Source organism: Tupaia chinensis, unplaced genomic scaffold, assembly GCF_000334495.1.
Source record: "Tupaia chinensis unplaced genomic scaffold, TupChi_1.0 Scaffold000170_1, whole genome shotgun sequence".
In the NCBI taxonomy this organism is placed as follows: Eukaryota; Metazoa; Chordata; class Mammalia; order Scandentia; family Tupaiidae; genus Tupaia; species Tupaia belangeri.
Genome location: NW_006159645.1, coordinates 1,958,361 through 1,965,355, shown reverse-complemented (window position 1 = coordinate 1,965,355; position 6,995 = coordinate 1,958,361).

The following is a 6,995-nucleotide window of genomic DNA, read 5'->3' as shown; positions in this document are numbered from 1 at the left end:
CCTCCCTCCTCTGCCCTAAATAGAAGGCTCCTTTCTCCAGCCATAGTGGGGCTTTTTTTTTTCCCTAAAGATACCTTCACCCAGAGTCTCAGGAGCATATGGCAAATTCTGCCCATGGGTTAGAGTGACACAAAATGTTTCATTGAAGCATGGAGAGCCTAAGTCATCTTCACGTGGACAAATGGCATGGCCACAGCATGTCACTCAGTCCAGGCTGGCAGGTTTAACAAGGTAGACATCTCCCACCGCCTCTGTAATGTTTGTTCATAGCCCCCCACAAGACAGGCAGCCGAGTCCTGCCACTGAGCTGCCCAGGGAGCAAGGCCGTGGGTTTGGAGCCTCTGCGTCTTGAGGCCAGAAGCCAAGGTGCACCCTGAGGGGCCCAGATGTGGTAAGAGGGACACCTCTGTAGTTTCCTTCCCTTGGCACTCTCTACTAGACACTGTCTGCCGCCTCATAGACCCTGACCCCTTGTGGGCTGCCTGGACAGAAACTCCGTGTACTCTCTCCTGCTCCTCCCTGGCCTGTGGACAGGAATTCTCCATGTCTCCAGATCTTCTGGGGCCCCTACCTCCCCTGCCTGTTGGTCCTCTACCCTCAGCATGTCTAAAAATGCCCACGCACAATGCTTCGGGACACGTCGGGGAGGACTCTGCTGAGACGCGGTCTAGGCGAGGGCCGGGCCTGCGTGCTCCCGGACCGGAGTGTGAGCTGGGCATGGAAGGAAGGCGTGCTGGTGTGCTGGCAGGCGACTGGCAGGGTAGGGAGCCCATGTGAGCAGAAAGCCAAGTGCCAGGGGCTCCGTGTCCTTCCAGAAGGCCCTTAGGGACTGAAGGTCTTGCCAGCAAGTTTGTGACAAGGATCCTGGTCCCCATGCAGGCTTTTCCAGGCCCTTGGCACAATCACATCTGGGCTGCACACCCTGTTGGACCCGTCGACAGTGAACAGTTCCTGAGTTGGGGGTAAGGATTAAAGAAAGACAAGAAGGCAGGATAGAAACGGGAGGCCTGCCAGTCAATACTGGTCAGCACCGAACGTACTTTATTGCTAGTGTTTATACACACTCCAGAGACTTCTGTGATGTAAGGTTTTAGGTCCCTACTGAATTCATCAGGTTGTTCTAACAATACTTTGGAACATTCAGTTCAAAACAATCCCAAGACATTCTGCTCGTGGCAATCCAGCCACCCAAGGCCATGTCCGGATAAAGATCCTGGTCTTATTCTGGTGGTCACATCCTGCACATTCCTCACGTCTCCTCTTTGGCTCCCCACAAGACCCCAGGTGTGGGATAGTCCTGACCCGCCACAATCCCGCTGCTTGCACTCTGGTCTTATCAGGGTCGCTGAGGCCTGCCTTGCAAGAGCAGCTCTGGACTTGGCAACGATCTGGAGAGCTTTTCCTGCCCACCAGAAAGTTCTAGGGGCAAATGGGAGCAGTGTGGGGCTACACGATGCTGCGCTCTTCCCCCACCCCATACGCTGCAATCCCTGGGCTGCTCGCAGCTCCTCAGCTGTGGTGGCAGACCCGGCACAACAGCCGCCACAGGAGGAGGGCAGGGGCCCTCAGCTCCCCAGCCCCACATTCCTGAGAGGAGACCGGGTTACCCCGAGACACCTTCTCCCTGTCCCCCACGCAGGCTCCCTGGAGGAAGGCTCAAGGGACCTCTGCTCACAGGCCAACGAAAGCACTCCCGGGTAAGCCATGGTGTCTCAGCCCAAAGTAGGAGGAGGTGGCCAGGTAGTCTCTGGGCAGGAAGTGCTGCTGGTACATTTCACCTGTGGTAAAACTGCCCACCATGGCCCTTGGTGCGCCCCTCCTGCCTGTCCAGTCTTAGGAGGGTTCTGGAAGCTCCAGGCTCCACCCCCAGAATTCCTTTATCAATTTGACAACATTGTGTTTGTGACTTTCAGTCCCACGCACGCCGGGCGCGTGTGCATGCGTGCCCAAGATTCCCGAGAGGAGAATGGAGGAGAAGGGATTGTGGTGTGACGATCCCCCCTGGGGGGTGATTTCTCGCTTTCTGTCTCTCTGTCTCTCTCTGTCTCTCTGGTGAGCGCACGCATCTTATAGCAAAAAACCTCTCCAAAAAAAAAGAAAAGAAAAGAAAAGAAAAGAAAAGAAAAGAAAAGAAAAGAAAAGAAAAGAAAAGAAAAGAAAAGAAAAGAAAATGAATCATAGAAGCTACCACTTTGAATCGTTGTAAAGCTCTGGATAGAACAGGAGTTTTTAAACCTAAACAGAAGAAAGCCTAAAGAGGAAAAAACAAGAACATTTTTACAGCATTATATATTTTATTATTATACATGGCATTTTATAGGAGAAAAGTAAGTGAATATTTGTCCTGAAAAAATTAAAAAGCAGAAAACCTTGCTTCCCTTTTGCAAAACTAATGTGACGTGCATTTGCCCGGCTCATCAGTACTGAATGTTTTAGAACCTTGTCCCAGTAATCTCACATACAGAAATCCGGTCTGAAGCCAGAATCCGAAACATAGAAAAAGCTAACACACAGGGACAGCGATTGCAACCTTATTTACGGTGGAAAGCAGCAAGCCTCTCACCTGCCCTCCCCTCTCTGTCTCTGAGCGCAGGCAACTTATAGCAAAAAAACAAACCAAAAAAAAAGAAAAGAAAAGAAAAGAAAAGAAAAGAAAATGAATCATAGAAGCTACCACTTTGAATCGTTGTAAAGCTCTGGATAGAACAGGAGTTTTTAAACCTAAACAGAAGAAAGCCTAAAGAGGAAAAAACAAGAACATTTTTACAGCATTATATATTTTATTATTATACATGGCATTTTATAGGAGAAAAGTAAGTGAATATTTGTCCTGAAAAAATTAAAAAGCAGAAAACCTTGCTTCCCTTTTGCAAAACTAATGTGACGTGCATTTGCCCGGCTCATCAGTACTGAATGTTTTAGAACCTTGTCCCAGTAATCTCACATACAGAAATCCGGTCTGAAGCCAGAATCCGAAACATAGAAAAAGCTAACACACAGGGACAGCGATTGCAACCTTATTTACGGTGGAAAGCAGCAAGCCTCTCACCTGCCCTCCCCTGGAGAGATGACGTTACCCTTCCTTGAACAGCCTCCAACGCTGGACATTTCCAGAGCCTTTATCCTGACACGGCAGTGATGCTGGCAGCTGGGAGGACCAAGCAGGAGCAGCTGGGCACGTGTGGCGAGGTCCCAGCCCTGCCCAAACCTCGCAGGTGCGCGTGTGGGGGCAAAGCCACGTGAGAAACCCTGGCACGACCATGGCGCACAGCGGCACCCATCATTTTAACCCACCGACAAGTATGTTACCTGATTTCAAAATGAAACTTATTTTTAATAAATCGGATAGAGGTCTTACTTTATTTTCCTCCTATTGGACAAGCAGTTGTACCATGACATTTAACAATAAAATTACAAGAATTGTGATAAAAGATGGATATTTTGTTAGGCTGGTCCTATAGCCTACCAGTTAAGGGAGCCAGATCCCAAATGGCCGACCATAGCTAAAATTTTGGCCCTATAGGTGGAAAACCATGTAGCGTGCTCGTACCCAAAATCCTGACAGGAAGGAGAAACGTAGACGAGGATCGTGGCATGACCACGCCTCACTTTCATTCTCTCTCTAAGTGAACACACCCTCTGGCAATAAAAACATGGAATTTGTGTGTGTGTCTGTGTGCGTGTGCGTTAGTTTTTGCTATAGGAAGTGTGCACTTGCCAAGTAGAGACAGACGGGGGGTGGGGGAGTGAGAAGTTACCCGCTGCCCCAGGAGATGGCACATGGCAATCCCTACTCTTCCACTCTCCTCTCAGGATTTGGGCATGCACACACACACACACACCGGGCATGATTCTCAAGCTGTGGTTCTGGGACTAGAACCACAAGACTGACCAAGTGGAATCCAGTGCCTTAAATTCCATGCCTTCTGCTGGCCCTGGAATTTGAGTTTTGTTAAAATATTTTCCCGTGGGACCAGCAGATGGCGTAATGGCTACGTCGCTGGACTCCCATGTTATCAACTGCGGTTTGAGTCCCGGACCCGGTGTTTAAACTCAGGCCAGGTGTGTGTGTGTGCGTGCCCAAGATCCCAAAAAGAGAATGGAGGAGAAGGGATTGCTCTGTGGCCATCCCTCCAGGGGGTGATTTCTCGTTTTCTGTCTCTCTGTCTTTCTGACGTGCGCATGCGCCCTATAACAAAAACCTCTCCAAAAAAAATTTTTTTTTGTCTTTCTGATGTGCGCATGCGCCCTTTAACAAAAACCCCTCCAAAAAAAAAAAATTTTTTTTCCCCATGAACTTGAAAAGTCAGTATTAACAGTCCCCAATTCTAGGAGGTAAGACTAAGAGGCCTCACTGCTCAAAGCACGGCAGCCTCGGCATTTCCCAGCATTTCCGGAATCCGCACTGCCCCAAGCTCCCAGGTGCCTCCCGGCAGCAGCACTGTCAAGGAGCAGAGACAGAATGGGGTGGAGGATCGCCCCGAGGGTGGGCTTTGGAGTCTCTCTTTATTCTAGCTTTGGGTCCAAGGCCTTGACCTTGAACTCAGAGCCCGGCACTTGCTGCCAGGCCCCCCTTGAGTAAGGCTCCCCCTCGCGCACAGTAGGCACTCGGCGTGAGGAACCTGCCGAGCTCGTCCTTGACGCTGTTCCTGCAGCACCGTGGAGGGGCAGCCCATCACAGCCGTGCCCCAGACTTGACATCAGCAAAGCACACTGGAGCTGGGCGCCTGAAACGTTCTCAAGGTGAACTTCATGAAAAGATTGGACAACTTTTGTTTGTTTGTTTATTTGCACTCACCAGAGAGAGACAGAGAGGGAGAGAAAACAGTGAGAAATTACCCTGGGGGATGGCCACGTCACAGTCCCTTCTCCTCCAGTCTCCTCTTGGGATCTTAGCCACGCACACACAAGCACCCTGTGTGATTTTTTTTCAAGCCACCGGGTCCAGGACTCAAACTATGCAGCTGGCTGTTGGAATCCAGTACCTTAACCTCTATGCCACCTACTGACCCAAAAAAGTAGAGAGAGAGAGAAAGCGCCCTCATCGGAATGCTCACACCCCAATCCCTTCTCCTCTTTTTCTCCATCCTTTCAGGATTTGGGGCACGCATACACACCCAGCATATTTTTCAAGCTGCTGGGTCTTGGACTTGAACCACGCAGTTGGCCATGTGGGATCCAGCCACCTAACCACCATGCCATCCTTGGGAAACCCTTGGTCTCTCTTTCTCTTTGTCGCCATCTGTCTCTTGACCCACCTGTCTCTGTGGGACTCTGTCCCTCTCCCGACTAGGAGTTTCCCAATCATCTTCCCACTGGCATCTACACTCAAAGCACCATCTCTCCAGGGACAAAAAAATAAATAAATAAGTAAACACTTTTAATTTTGAGGTAATTGTGGATTTACATGCAGTCATAGGAAATAGTACAGAGAGGTTCCATGTACCCCGGACCCACTTGGGTCACCCAATCGTCTGCAACGGTGATAGCGCATTATCATAGCGGTATATTGACATCGCTGCCGTGTCGTGATGTCACTCGGGTTCCCTGATTGACTTGCACGTGGACGTGTGCCTGAAAGTGTGCATATGTGAGTTCTACGTGATTTTAACTCGATCGCAGCTTCTGTTCATGCATATTAGCACGTTTTAATTTGCTAGAGGCCAAGTGCACGAGGGAGAGGAGAGAGAAAGAGAGCAAGAGGACACCCCTCAGGTGGGACAGCTACACTGCCATCCATTCTCCTCTCAGGATTTGGGACATGCACACACAGGCGTCCGGTGTGATTTTCAAATCTCCAGGCCCAGGACTCAAACCACAGTCAGCCATGTGAAAATCCAGAGCCTTAACCATCATGCCACCTGCTGGTCCCCACCCATGAGTGTTTTTTAAGCCACCAGGCACCAGGTCTGGACCTCAGACCACACAGTCAGCTGTGCAGGACTTTCCTGTGATCTTCAGGGGCCCTGGCTCTGCTTCTCTTTGCATTAAATAACGAGGAGGGATTGAAGCCACGGGTGCGGCATCAGGACCAGAGGCAGGAGGTATCCAGCCAAGGTAAAGATGCACCGCCTTCAGCGACCAGCTCGCCAACCTCGGCCAGCGAAATGTGGCCATCTCTGGATCCTGTTCCCTCACCCTCAGGGGCCTCTTGTTCTGATTCTTGTTTCCCAACTAAACCACAAGAATGAAGCAGCAGCCTTGAACTTTGGTAGACCCTTGGTCTCTCTTTGTCCTGATCTGTCTCTTTACCCGTCTGCCTGTGTGGGTCCCTGCACCTCTGTGAATTGTCTTCCTCTCTGTCCAGGAGTTGCCCAGTCTTCTGTCCCCCAGCGCCGTCCAGTGAGCTGGCGCAGCAGTGAACGGCGATGCTGTCGCAGAGCCTCGCAGGGAGGTTCCCTGCTCGCTCCCAGAGACCTTCGGAGTACGACGTGTGTGTGCCACACCCTGGGCAGACAGAGGCTGGGGGAGTCGCGTTGTCAAGATGGTGTTGGGGTACTCTCTCTCTCTCTCTCTGTCTCTCAGAATGAAAGAAAAAAGTCTAAATCAACAGGGCCAGCTCATGGCCTAGGAGCCAAAGGAGCTAGATCCTACGTGGATGACTGAGGTTCAAATCCCAGCCCAGCAGCTTGCAGCACATGCCAGGCCCGCATGCATGTATATCCCAAACCCCAAAAAGATGAAGAAATGGAGGAGAAGAGATGGGGGGGGGGTGCTCTCTGGCACACACACACACAAAAGCTACGCCTCAGGAACTGAGCAACTGGAGCGTGTATTGGCAACCCCATGTTCCAAGCAGAGGCACACTGCCAGAAAACCCGCCCTGACCTCTGGCTTCATCTGTGTGAAATCGGCCCCTCCCTGAGAAGGAAAGGGAGGCCCCAGTCTGAAAAGATTGAAAAGCTCCTGCAGAAGAGGCAGCAGAGCAAGGTGGACATGGCCAAACCAGGGGAGCAGCAGACGGGAGCTCGGATGGAGGGCAAGCTGTGTGTGGG